A 14,754-nucleotide genomic window follows, 5' to 3' on the forward strand; every position below is an offset into this window, starting at 1 on the left:
CAAACAACTAGTAAGACAGAAACACAACCCCACACATTAGCAGAGAGGCTGCCTAAAATCATATTAAGGTCACAGACACCCCAAAACACACCACCAGATGCAACCCTACCCACCAGAAAGACAAGATCCAGCCCCACCCAGCAGAACACAGGACCAGTCCCCTCCACCAGGAAGCCTACACAAGCCACTGAACCAACCTTCCCCACTGGGGGCAGACAACAAAAACAACAGGAACTGTGAACCTGCAGCCTGCAAAAAGGAGACCGCAAACACAGTAAGTTAAGCAAAATGATAAGACAGAGAAATACACAGCAAATGAATGAAAAAAGTAAAAAGCCACCAGACCAAACAAATGAAGAGGAAACAGGCAGTCTACCTAAAAAAGAATTCAGAGTCATGATAGTAAAGATGATCCAAAATCGTGGAAATAGAATGGAGAAAATAAATGTTGAACAAGGACCTGGAAGAAATAAAGAGCAAACAAACAATGGTGAACAACACAATAAATGATATTAAAAATTCTCTAGAAGGAATCAATAGCAGAATAACTGAGGCAGAAGAACAGATAAGTGACCTGGAAGATAAAATAGTGGAAATAACTACTGCAGAGCAGAGTAAAGAAAAAAGAATGAAAAGAATTGAAGACAGTGTCAGAGACCTCAGGGACAGCATTAAATGCACCAACATGCAAATAATAGGGGTCCCACAAGAACAAGAGAAAAAGAAAGGGACTGAGAAAATATTTGAAGAGATTATAGTCATAAACTTCCCTAACATGGGAAAGGAAATAGTCAATCAAGTCCAGGAAGCGCAGAGAGTCCCATACAGGATAAATCCAAGGAGAAACACGCTAAGACACATATTAATCAAACTATCAAAAATTAATTAAATACAAAAAAATATTAGAAGCAGCAAGGGAAAGGCAACAAATAACATACGAGGGAATCCCCATAAGGTTAACAGCGGAGCTTTCAGCAGAAACTCTGCAAGCCAGAAGGGAGTGGCAAGACATATTTAAAGTAATGAAAGGGAAAAGCCAACAACCAAGATTACTCTACACAGCATGGATCTTATTCAGATTCAATGGAAAAATTAAAAACTTTACAGACAAGCAAAAGTTAAGAGAATTCAGGCTCAGCAAGCCAGCTTTACAACAAATGCTAAAGGAACTTCTCTAGGCAGGAAACACAAGAGAAGGAAAAGATCTACAAAAACAAAAACAAAACAATTAAGAAAATGGTAATAGGAACATACATACCGATAATTACCTTAAATGTAAAAGAATTAAATGCTCCAACCAAAAGTCATAGACTGGCTGAATGGATACAAAAACAAGACCCATATATATGCTGTCTACAAGAGACCCACTTCAGACCTAGGGACACATACAGACTGAAAGTGAGGGGATGGAACAAGATATTCCATGCAAATGGAAATCAAAGCTGGAGTAGCAATTCTCATATCAGACAAAATAGACTTTAAAGTAAAGACTATAACAAGGGATAAAGAAGGACACTACATAATGATGAAGGGATCAATCCAAGAAGAAGATATAACAATTGTAAGTACTTATGCACCCAACATAGGAGCACCTCAATACATAAGGCAAATGCTAAAAGCCATAAAAGGAGAAATTGACAGTAACACAATCATAGTAGGGGACTTTAACACCCCACTTTCACCAATGGACAGTTCAACCAAAATGAAAATAAATAAGGAAACACAAGCTTTAAATGACACATTAAACAAGACGGACTTAATTGATATTTATAGGACATTCCATCCCAAAACAACAGAATACACTTTCTTCTCAAGTGCTCATGGAACATTCTCCAGGATAGATCATATCTTGGGTCACAAATCAAGCCTTGGTAAATTTAAGAAAATTGAAATCCTATCAAGCATCTTTTCCAACCACAATGCTATGAAACTAGATATCAATTACAGGAAAAAAAAACTGTAAAAAATACAAACACATGGAGGCTAAACAATACACTACTAAATAACCAAGAGATCACTGAAGAAATCAAAGAGTAAATAAAAAAATACCTAGAAATAAAGGACAATGAAAACACTATGCTCCAAAACCTATGGGATGCAGCAGAAGCAGTTCTAAGAGGGAAGTTTAAAACAATACAATCCTACCTCAAGAAACAAGAGACATCTCAAATAAACAACCTAACCTTAAACATAAAGCAATTAGAGAAAGAAGAACAAGAAAACCCCAAAGTTAGCAGAAGGAAAGAAATCATAAAGATCAGAGCAGAAATAAATGAAAAAGAGATGAAGGAAACAATAGCAAAGATCAATAAAACTAAAAGCTGGTTCTTTGAGAAGATAAACAACATTGAAAAACCATTAGCCAGACTCATCAAGAAAAAAAGGGAGAAGACTCAAATCAACAGAATTAGAAATGAAAAAGGAGAAGTAACAACTGACACTGCAGAAATACAAAGGATCATGAGAGATTACTACAAGCAACTCTATGCCAATAAAATGGACAACCTGGAAGAAATGGACAAATTCTTAGAATAGCACAGCCTTCTGACACTGAACCAGGAAGAAATATAAACAGACCAATCACAAGCACTGAAATTGAGACTGTGATTAAAAATCTTCCAACAAACAAAAGCCCAGGACCAGATGGATTCACAGGTGTATTCTATCAAACATTTAAAGAAGAGCTAACACTTATCCTTGTCAAACTCTTCCAAAATATAGCAGAGGGAGGAACACTCCCAAACTCATTCTATGAGGCCACCATCACCCTGATACCAAAACCAGACAAAGATGTCACAAAGAAAGAAAACTACAGGCCAATATCACTGATGAACATAGATGTAAAAATCCTCAACAAAATACTAGCAAACAGAATCGGACAGCACATAAGGATCATACACCATGATCAAGTGGGGTTTATCCCAGGAATGCAAGGATTCTTCAATATACGCAAATCAATCAATGTGATAAACCATATTAAAAACTGAAGGAGAAAAACCATATGATCATCTCAATAGATGCAGAAAAAGCTTTTGACAAAATTCAACACCCATTTATGATAAAAACTCTCCAGAAAGTGGGCATAGAGGGAACCTACCTCAACATCATAAAGGCCATATATGACAAACCCACAGCAAACATATTTCTCAGTGGAGAAAAGCTGAAACCACTTCCACTAAGATCAAGAACAAGACAAGGTTGCCCACTCTCATCTCTATTATTCAACATAGTTTTAGAAGTTTTACCCACAACAATCAGAGATGAAAAAGAAAGAAAAAGAATCCAAATCAGAAAAGAAGAATTAAAACTGTCACTGTTTGCACATGACATGATACTATACATAGAGAATCCTAAAGATGCTACCAGAAAACTACTAGAGCTAATCGATGAATTTAGTAAAGTAGCAGAATACAAAATGAATGAACAGAAATCTCTTGCATTCCTATACACTAATGATGAAAAATCTGAAAGAGAAATTAAGGAAAAACTCCCATTTACCATTGCAAAAAAAAAGAATAAAATACCTAGGAATACAAAAGACCTGTAGGCAGAAAAGTATAAGGACACTGATGAAAGAAATTAAAGATGATAGAAACCGATGGAGAGATTATACCATGTTCTTGGATTGGAAGAATCAACATTGTGAAAATGACTCTACTACCCAAAGCAATCTACAGATTCAATGCAATCCTTATCAAACTACCAGTGGCATTTTTCACAGGACTAGAACAAAAAATTGCACAGTTTGTATGGAAACACAAAAGACCCCGAATAGCCAAAGCAATCTTGAGAAAGAAAAATGGAGCTGGAGGAATCAGGCTCCCTGATTTCAGACTATACTACCAAGCTACAGTAATCAAGACAGTTTGGTACTGGCACAAAAACAGAAATATAGATAAATGGAACAGGATAGAAAGCCCAGAGGTAAACCCACGCACATATGGCCACCTTATCTTTGATAAAGGGGGCAAGAATATACATGGAGAAAAGACAGCCTCTTCAATAAGTGGTGCTGGGAAAACTGGACAGCTACATGTAAAAGAATGAAATTAGAACACTTCTTAACACCATACACAAAAATAAACTCAAAATGGATTAAAGACCTAAATGTAAGGCCAGACACTATAAAACTCTTAGAGGAAAACTTAGGAAGAACACTCCATGATATAAGTCACCGCAAGATCCTTTTTGACCCACCTCCTAGAGAAATGGAAATAAAAAAAAACAAAAATAAACAAATGGGACCTAATGAAACTTAAAAGCTTTTGCACAGTAAAGGAAACCATATAAACAAGAGGAAGACAACCCTCAGAATGGGAGAAAATATTTGCAAACGAAGCGACAAAGGATTAATCTCCAAAATATACAAGCAGCTCATGCAGCTCAATATCAAAAAATTAACCAACCCAACCCCAAAATGGGCAGATCTAAATAGACATTTCTCCAACGAAGATATACAGATGGCCAAGAAGCACATGAAAATATGCTCAACATTACTAATTATTAGAGAAATGCAAATCAAAACTACAACGAGGTACCACCTCACACCAGTTAGAATGGGCAGCATCAGAAAATCTACAAACAACAAATGCTGGAGAGAGTGTAGAGAAAAGGGAACCCTCTTGCACTGTTGGTGGAATGTAAAGTGATATAGCCACTACGGAGAACAGTATGGAGGTTCCTTAAAAACCTAAAAATAGAACTACCATATGACCCAGCAATCCTACTACTGGGCATATACCCTGAGAAAACCATAATTCAAAATGAGTCATGGACCACAATGTTCACTGCAGAACTATTTACCATAGCCAGGACATGGAAGCAACCTAAGTGTCCATCGAAAGATGAATGGATAAAGAAGATGTGGCATATATATACAATGGAATATTACTCAGCCATAAGAAATGAAATTGAGTTATTTGTAGTGAGGTGGATGGACCTAGAGTCTGTCAGACAGAGTGAAGTAAGTCAGAGAAAAACAAATACCGTATGCTAACACATATATATGGAATCTAAAAACAAAAAATAACATGGTTCTGAAGAAACTAGGGGCAGGACAGGAATAAAGACACAGACGTTGAGAATGGACTTGTGGACAAAGGCAGGGGGAAGTGTAACCTGGGAAGAAGTGAGAGGGTGGCATTGACATATATACACTATCAAATGTAAAATAGATAGCTAGTGGAAGCAGCCGCATAGCACAGAGAGATCAGCTCGGTGCTTGGTGACCACCTAGAGGGATGGAGAAGGGGAGGGTGATGCAGGAGGCGGGGCATATGGGGATATATGTATATATATAGCTGATTCACTTTGTTATACGACAGAAACTAACACAACACTGTAATGCAATTATACTGCAATAAAGATGTTAAAAAAAAAAGAGACGAGGGTTCTGGTTCAAGATGGTGACACAGGAAGATCCTGAATTCACCTCTCCCTATACACGGAATGTACAGCTACATATGGAACAATTTCCTCTGAAAAATACCCTTAAACTAGCTGAATGACTCCTAAACAGTGGGCAAACAAGAAAAAAAAATCCATATCAAAGTGGGTAAGAGGCAGAGACGCAATCTTGCCATAAATCTCACCCACAGCATGGTGACCCACAATTGGGAGAGATCCGAAAACCCGGATCTCCTCCCTGAGGAGTGATTCGTTTGAACCTCTCACATCAGGCACTACATTGTTTAGGACCTTTATCTGGATTATCTGGAAGATGAGCTGCCTAAATATCTAGCTTTGACAACCAACAGGGCTTGTGTCCACAAGGACTACAGTGCTATAGTGAACTGAGAAACAGCCCTCAAAGGGCTCATGTGCTCAGACTCACCACCCCAGGGCCCAGTGCAAAAGCAACCAATCAATGATCCCAAAGAGACTCACACCCATATGCATTATAACTAAAATGTTAAAAGTTAAAGACAAGAAAAGAATCTTAAAAGCACAAGAGAAAAACTTGTCATATACAAGGTAACCCACATAATACTATAAGCAGATTCTTCAACAAAAACATTGCAGGCCAGAAGGGAATGGCAATGATATACAGTCAAAGTACTGAAAGAAAAAAATAACTTCCAACAAAGAATACGCTACCTGGCAAAGTTATCTTTCAGAATTAAAGGAGAGAGAGTTTTCTAGCCAAGCAAAAGCTAAAGGATTTCATCACCAAATAACGAGCCTTACAAGGAATGTTAAAGGAACTTCTTTAAGCTGAAAAGAGAGAGCACTAATTAAAACAGAAAACATACGAAAGTATAAATCTCACTGGTATGGGCAAATACATATGGTAAAGGTAGTCGAATAATCACTTAAAAGGCTAGTATGAAGATTAAAAGACAAAAGAAGTATAAATAAGTATAACTACAATAGTTAAGGGATACACATGATAAAAAGATGTACGATGTGACATCAAAAACCTAAAATGTGGTAGGGTGTAAGGGAGAGTAAAAATATAGAACGTTAGTATGCATTCAAATATAAGTTTTTATCAGCTTAAAATACACTGTTATAAATATAAGCTGTTATATGTAAACCTTGTGCTAACCACAAAACAAAACCTATAGTAGATAAACAAAACATAAAGAGGACGAAATCTAAGCATACCAATACATAAAATCATTATATCACAATGGAGGAGAGCAAGTACAGAAAAAAGGAACAGAGGAACCACAAAGCAGCCAGAAAAAAATTAACAAAATGCCAATTACACATCTATTAACAATTACTTTAAATGTAAATGGATTGAATTCTCTAATGAAAAGACGTAGAGGGGAGATAGCCTCAACCACCAGAGGGCAGGCAGCAGAAGTAAGAAGAACTACAATCCTGCAGCCTGTGAAACAAAAACCACATTCACAGAAAGATAGACAAGATGAAAAAGCAGAGGGCTATGTACCAGATGAAGGAACAAGATAAAACCCCAGAAAAACAACTAAATGAAGTGGAGATAGGCGACCTTCCAGAAAAAGAATTCAGAATAATGATAGTGAAGATGATCCAGGACCTCGGAATAAGAATGGAGGCAAAGATTGAGAAGATGCCAGAAATGATTAACAAAGACCTAGAAGAATTAAAGAACAAACAAACAGAGATGAACAATACAATAACTGAAATGAAAAATACCCTAAAAGGAATCAGTAGAAGAATAACTGAGGCAGAAGAGCGGATAAGTGACCTGGAAGACAGAATGGTGGAATGCACTGCTGCGGAACAGACTAAAGAAAAAAGAATGAAAAGAAATGAAGACAGCCTAAGAGACCTCTAGGACAACATTAAACGCAACAACATTCGTATTATAGGGGTCCCAGAAGGAGAAGAGAGAGAGAAAGGACCAGAGAAAATATTTGAAGAGATTATAGTCAAAAACTTCCCTAACATGGGAAAGGAAATAGCCACCCAAGTCCAGGAAGCGTAGCGAGTCCCATACAGAATAAACCCAAGGAGAAACACACCGAGATACATAGTAATCAAACTGGCAAAAATTAAAGACAAAGAAAAATTATTGAAAGCAGCAAGGGAAAAATGACAAATAACATACAAGGGAACTCCCATAAGGTTAACAGCTGATTTCTCAGCAGAAACTCTACAAGTCAGAAGGGAGAGGTATGATACACTTAAAGTGATGAAAGGGAAGAACCTACAACCAAGATTACTCTACCCAGCAAGGATCTCATTCAGATTTGATGGAGAAATCAAAAGCCTTACAGACAAGCAAAAGCTAAGAGAATTCAGCACCAACAAACCAGCTCTACAACAAATGCTAAAGGAACTTCTCTAACTGGGAAACACAAGAGAAGAAAAGGACCTACAAAAACAAACTCAAAACAATTAAGAAAATGGTCAGAGGAACATACATATCGATAATTACCTTAAACGTGAATGGATTAAATGCTCCAACCAAAAGACACAGGCTTGCTGAATGGATACAAAAACAAGACCCATATATATAGGCTGTCTACAAGAGACCCAATTCAGACCTAGGGACACATACAGACTGAAAGTGAGGGGATGGAAAAAGATATTCCATGCAAATGGAAATCCAAAGAAAGCTGGAGTAGCTATACTCATATCAGATAAAATAGACTTTAAAATAAAGAATGTTACAAGAGACAAGGAAGGACACTACATAATGATCAAGAGATCAATCCAAGAAAAAGATATAACAATTATATATGCACCCAACATCGGAGCATCTCAATACATAAGGCAACTGCTAACAGCTCTAAAAGAGGAAATCGAAAGTAACACAATAATAGTGGGGGACTTTAACACCTCACTTTCACCAATGGACAGATCATCCAAAATGAAAATAAATAAGGAAACAGAAGCTTTAAATGACACAATAGACCAGATAGATTTAATTGATATTTATAGGACATTCCATCCAAAAACAGCAGATTACACTTTCTTCTGAAGTGTGCACAGAACATTCTCCAGGATAGATCACATCTTGGGTCACAAATCAAGCCTCAGTAAATTTAAGAAAATTGAAATCATATCAAGCATCTTTTCTGACCACAATGCTATGAGATTAGAATTACAGGGAAAAAAACGTAAAAAACACAAACACATGGAGGCTAAACAATACGTTACTAAATAACCAAGAGGTCACTGAAGCAATCAAAGAGGAAATCAAAAAATACCTAGAGAGAAATGACAATGAAAACACGAAGATCCAAAACCTATGGGATGCAGCAAAAGCAGTCCTAAGGGGGAAGTTTATAGCTATACAAGCCTACCTCAAGAAACAAGAAAAATCTCAAATAAACAATCTAACCTTACACCTAAAGGAACTAGACAAAGAAGAACAAACAAAACCCAAAGTTAGCAGAAGGAAAGAAATCATCAAGATCAGAGCAGAAATAATTGAAATAGAAACAAAGAAAACAATAGCAAAGATCAATAAAACTAAAAGCCGGTTCTTTGAGAAGACAAACAAAATGGTTAAACCATTAGCCAGACTCATCAAGAAAAAGAGGGAGAGGACTCAAATCAATAAAATTAGAAATGAAAAAGGAGAAGTTACAACAGACACCGCAGAAATACAAAGCATCCTAAGAGACTACTACAAGCAACTCTATGCCAATAAAATGGACAACCTGGAAGAAATGGACAAATTCTTAGAAAGGTATAACCTTCCAAGACTGAACCAGGAAGAAACAGAAACTATGAACACACCCATAACAAGTAATGAAATGGAAACTGTGATTAAAAATCTTCCAACAAACAAAAGTCCAGGACCAGATGGCTTCACAGGTGAATTCTATCAAACATTTAGAGAAGAGCTAACACCCATCCTTCTCAAAATCTTCCACAAAATTGCAGAGGAAGGAACACTTCCAAACTCATTCTATGCGGCCACCATCACCCTGATACCAAAACCAGACAAAGATACTACAAAAAAAGAAAATTACAGACCAATATCACTGATGAATATAGATGCAAAAATCCTCAACAAAATACTAGCAAACAGAATCCAACAACACATTAAAAGGATCATACACCATGATCAAGTGGGATTTATCCCAGGGATGCAAGGATTCTTCACTGTATGCAAATCAGTCAATGTGATAAACCATATTAAGAAATTGAAGGAGAAAAACCATATGATCATCTCAATAGATGCAGAAAAAGCTTTTGACAAAATTCAACACCCATTTATGATAAAAGCTCTCCAGAAAGTGGGCATAGAGGGAACCTACCTCAACATAATAAAGGCCATATACGACAAACCCATAGCAAACATCATTCTCAATGGTGAAAAACTGAAAGCATTTCCTCTAAGATCAGGAACAAGACAAGGATGTCCACTCTCACCACTGTTATTTAACATAGTTTTGAAAGTCCTAGCCACGGCAACAGGAGAAGAAAAAGAAATAAAAGGAATACAAATTGGAAAAGAAGAAGTAAAACTGTCACTCTTTGCAGATGACATGATACTATACATAGAGAATCCTAAAAATGCCACCAGAAAACTACTAGAGCTAATCAATGAATTTGGTAAAGTTTCAGGATACAAAATTAATGGACAGAAATCTCTTGCTTTCCTATACACTAATGATGAAAAATCTGAAAGAGAAATTAAGGAAACACTCCCATTTACCATTGCAACAAAAACAATAAAATACATAGGAATAAACATACCTAGGAAGACAAAAGACCTGTATGCAGAAAACTATAAGACACTGATGAAAACCTTAAACATGATACAGACAGATTCAGAGATATACCATGTTCTTGGATTGGAAGAATCAATATTGTGAAAATGACTATTCTACCCAAAGCAATCTACAGATTCAATGCAATCCCTATCAAATTACCAATGGCATCTTTTATGGAACTAGAACAAATCATCTTAAAATTTGTATGGAGGGCTTCCCTGGTGGCGCAGTCGTTGGGGGTCTGCCTGCCGGTGCAGGGAACGCGGGTTTGGGCCCTGGTCCGGGAGGATCCCACATGCCACAGGGCGGCTGGGCCCATGTGCCACAACTGCTGAGGCCCATGCGCCTGGAGCCTGTGCTTCGCGGCAGGAGAGGCCACCGCAGTGAGAAGCCCACGCACCGCATCAAAGAGTAGCCCCCCGCTCTCAGCAGCTAGAGAGAACCCGCATGCAGCAGTGAAGAACCAATGCAGCCCCAAATTAAATAAATGAATAAATAAATTTTAAAAAGAAAAAAAAGAAATAGTTATGATAGATATTATTAAAAAAAAAATTTGGAGATGCAAAAGACCCTGAAGAGCCAAAGCAGTCTTGAGGGAAAAAAATGGAGCTGGAGGAATCGGACTCCCTGACTTCAGACTATACTACAAAGCTACAGTAATCAAGACAACATGGTACTGGCACAAAAACAGAAACATAGATCAATGGAACAAGATAGAAAGCCCAGAGATAAACCCACGCACCTATGGTCAACTAATCTATGAGAAAGGAGGCAAAGATATACAATGGAGAAAAGACAGTCTCTTCAATAAGTGGTGCTGGGAAAACTGGACAGCTACCTGTAAAAGAATGAAATTAGAACACTCCCTAACACCATACACAAAAATAAACTCAAAATGGATTAAAGACCTAAATGTAAGACTGGACACTATGAAAATCTTAGAGGAAAACATAGGAAGAACACTCTTTGACATAAATCACAGCAAGATCTTTTTTGACCAACTTCCTAGAGAAATGGAAATAAAACTAAAAATAAACAAATGGGACCTAATGAAACTTAAAAGCTTTTGCACAGCAAAGGAAAATATAAATAAAACAAAAAGACAACCCTCAGAATAGGAGAAAATATTTGCAAACAAATCAACGGACAAAGGATTAATCTCCAAAATATATAAACAGGTCATACAGCTCAATACTAATAAAAAAAAACAACCCAATCCAAAAATGGGCAGGAGATCTAAATAGACGTCTCTCCAAAGAAGACATACAGATGGCCAAGAGGCACATGAAAAGCTGCTCAACATCACTAATTATTCGAGAAATGCAAATCAAAACTACAATGAGGTATCACCTCACACTGGTCAGAATAGCCATCATCAGAACATGTACAAACAATAAATGCTGGAGAGGGTGTGGAGAGAAGGGAACCCTCTTGCACTGTTAGTGGGAATGTAAATTGATACAGCCACTATGGAGAACAGTATGGAGGTTCCTTAAAAAACTAAAAATAGAATTACCATATGATCCAGCAATCCCACTACTGGGCATATACCCAGAGAATACCATAATTCAAAAAGACACATGCACCGCAATGTTCACTGCAGCACTATTTACAATAGCCAGGTCATGGAAGCAACCTAAATGCCCATCAACAGATGAATGGATAAAGAAGATGTGGTACATATATACAATGGAATATTACTCAGCCATAAAAAGGAACAAAATTGGGTCATTTGTTGAGACGTGGATGAATCTAGAGACTGTCATACAGAGTGAAGTAAGTCAGAAAGAGAAAAACAAATATCGTATATTAACGCATATACGTGGAACCTAGAAAAATGGTACAGATGAACCGGTTTGCAGGGCAGAAATTGAGACACAGATGTGGAGAACAAACGTATGGACACCAAGGGGGGAAAGCAGTGGGGGGTGGGGGTGTGATGAATTGGGAGATTGGGATTGACATGTATACACTGATGTGTATAAAATTGATGCCTAATAAGAACCTGCAGTATAAAAAAATAAATAACAAAATTCAAAAAAGAAAAAGACATAGAGGGGCTGAATGGATAAACAGCATTTGAAGAAATCAAAGAGGAAATCAAAAAATACCTGGAGACAAACAAAAAGGAAAACACAACAATCCAAAATCTTTGGGACAAAACAAAAGCAGTTCTAAGGTAGAAATTCATAGTGATACAAGCTTACCTCAGGAAACAAGAAAAATCTCAAATAAACAACCTAAGGTTATACCTAAAGGGACTAGGAAAAGAATACAAACAAAACCCAAAGTTATTAGAAGGAAGGAAATCATAAAGTTCAGAGAAGAAAAAATATAGAGACCAAAAAAAAAAAAAAACCCCACAATAGAAAAGATCAATGAAACTAAGAGCTGGTTCTTTGGAAAGATAAACAAAATTGATAAACCTTTAGTCATACTGATCAAGAAAATAAAGGCCCAAATCAATATAATCAGAGGTCAAAAATGAGAAGTTACAGCCAACACCACAGAAATACAAAGGGTTATAAGAGAGTTCTTCGAACAATGATATACCAATAAAATGGACAACCTAGAAGAAATGGACAAATTCCTAGAAATGTACAATCTTCCAAGACTGATAAAGGAAGAAATAGAAAATTGAATAGACCAAAAGAAACTCCCAACAAACAAAACTCCATGGCCAGATGGCTTCACAGGTGAATTCTACCAAATATTTGGCCAAGAGTTAACACCTATCCTTCTTGAACTATTCCAAGAATTGCAGAGGAAGAAACACTGCTGAACTCATTCTATGAAGCCAGCATCACCCTGATGCCAAAACCGGACTAAGATATCACAAAAAAGAAAATTACATGGCAATATTACTGATGAACATAAACACAAAAATCCTCAACAAAATATTAGCAATCCGAATCCAACAATACATTAAAAGGATCTTTCACCATGATCAAGTGGGATTTATCCCAGGGATGCAAGGATTTTTCAATAGCCACAAATTGAAGCATAAAAACCATATGATCATCTCACTAGATGCAGAAAAAAGCTTTTGACAAAATTCAATATCCATTTATAAAAAAACTCTCCAGAAAGTAGGCATAAGAGGGAACATACCTCAACATAATAAAGGCCATATACAACCATCTACAACAAAGGAGGCAAGAAGATACAGTGGAGAAAAGACAGCCTCTTCAATAAGTGTTACTGGGAAAACTGGACAGCTACATGTAAAAGAATGAAATTAGAACATTCTCTAACATCATATACAAAAATAAATTGGATTAAAGACCTAAATTTAAGACCTGAAACCATAAAACTCCTAGAAGAAAACATAGAACACTCTTTGACATAAATCACAGCAATATTTTTTTGATCCATCTCCTAAAGCAAAGGAAATAAAAGTAAAAATAAATAAATGGGACCTAATAATGTATATGTATGTATATATACACATACTACACGTACACACACACACACACACACACACACACACACAATGGAATATTATTCAGGCATAAAAAGAGAATGAAATCTTGCCATTTGCAACAACATGGATGGACCTTGAAGGCATTATGCTAAATAAGTCAGGCAGAGAAAGACACATACCATATAATCTCACTTATACGTAAAATCTAAAAAAGCAAAAACAAAACACCAAGCTCATAGATTCAAACAAGAGATTGGTGTTTGGCAGGGGGTGTGGAGGTGGGTGATATAGATGAAGGGAGACAAAAGGTACAAACTTCCAGTTATAAAATAAATAAGTCATGGGGATGTAATGTACAGCATGGTGACTATAGTTAATAATACTGCATTGCATATTTGAAAGTTTGCCAAGAAAGTAGATCTTAAAAGTTTTCCTCACAAGAAAAAAAAAAAAAAATTGGTAACTATGTATGGTGACAGACGTTAACTAGTCTTATTGTGGTGATCATTTCACAGTGTATACAAATACCAAACCATTATGTTGTACGCTTGAAACTAATATAATGTTATATGTCAGTTATACCTCAATTAAAAATGTAAAAATGCATCACAGTATAGGGTTAATGAGAAATCAGGGCAAACTTTAGGAAAATCAGGCAACAGCCTTAACAAAGTAAAAATATCCTACTTCTTCTTCCAGTCAGTATTTCTTAGGTGATATTAGTTGCTAAAGCAGGAAATGAGAACAATTATTATGAACAAGTATTAATATTCTTTTAGCCCAGTGACATGAGAAATACCCAAAGGAGGTAAGAATTGCAAGATGAAAGTTAGGTAGTAGTAGAAAATGTGGATTAGATTGATAGAGCTGAATTTTGGAGAACAGATTTTTAAGGCTTAGAAAAAAAATCAACCAATAAATTCACTGGAAATGAAAGAGGTGAAATTTTCATAAGTGAACTATATTATTTTGAATAAGTCATTTTCCCTCTCTGAACTTCAGTTTCCTCATTTAGTAAAGTGGTTAGACTACATTATCTTTTTAAAAAACAAATGATTTATTTTGGAATAATTTTAGCTTTACCAAAAAGTTGCAGAGATAATAGAGAGCCCCCATATACTCCTCCCCCAGTTTCTCTTATTGTTAACATCTTACATCAGTATGGTA

The 14,754-nt window shown here is 36.4% G+C and overlaps 2 long non-coding RNA genes across 3 annotated transcripts in view; both read right to left on the bottom strand.

Annotated features, from left to right (window-relative positions):
- LOC309620798 overlaps nucleotides 1-14,754 on the bottom strand; it is a 432,804-nt gene that overhangs the window by 75,116 nt on the left and 342,934 nt on the right. The window lies entirely within an intron of this gene.
- Nucleotides 1-14,754, bottom strand: part of LOC309620794 — a 49,537-nt gene that overhangs the window by 22,629 nt on the left and 12,154 nt on the right. The gene's annotated exons all lie outside the window — the stretch shown is intronic.

This window comes from Balaenoptera borealis (genome assembly GCF_965194805.1).
Source record: "Balaenoptera borealis genome assembly, chromosome: X".
Lineage (NCBI taxonomy): Eukaryota > Metazoa > Chordata > Mammalia > Artiodactyla > Balaenopteridae > Balaenoptera > Balaenoptera borealis.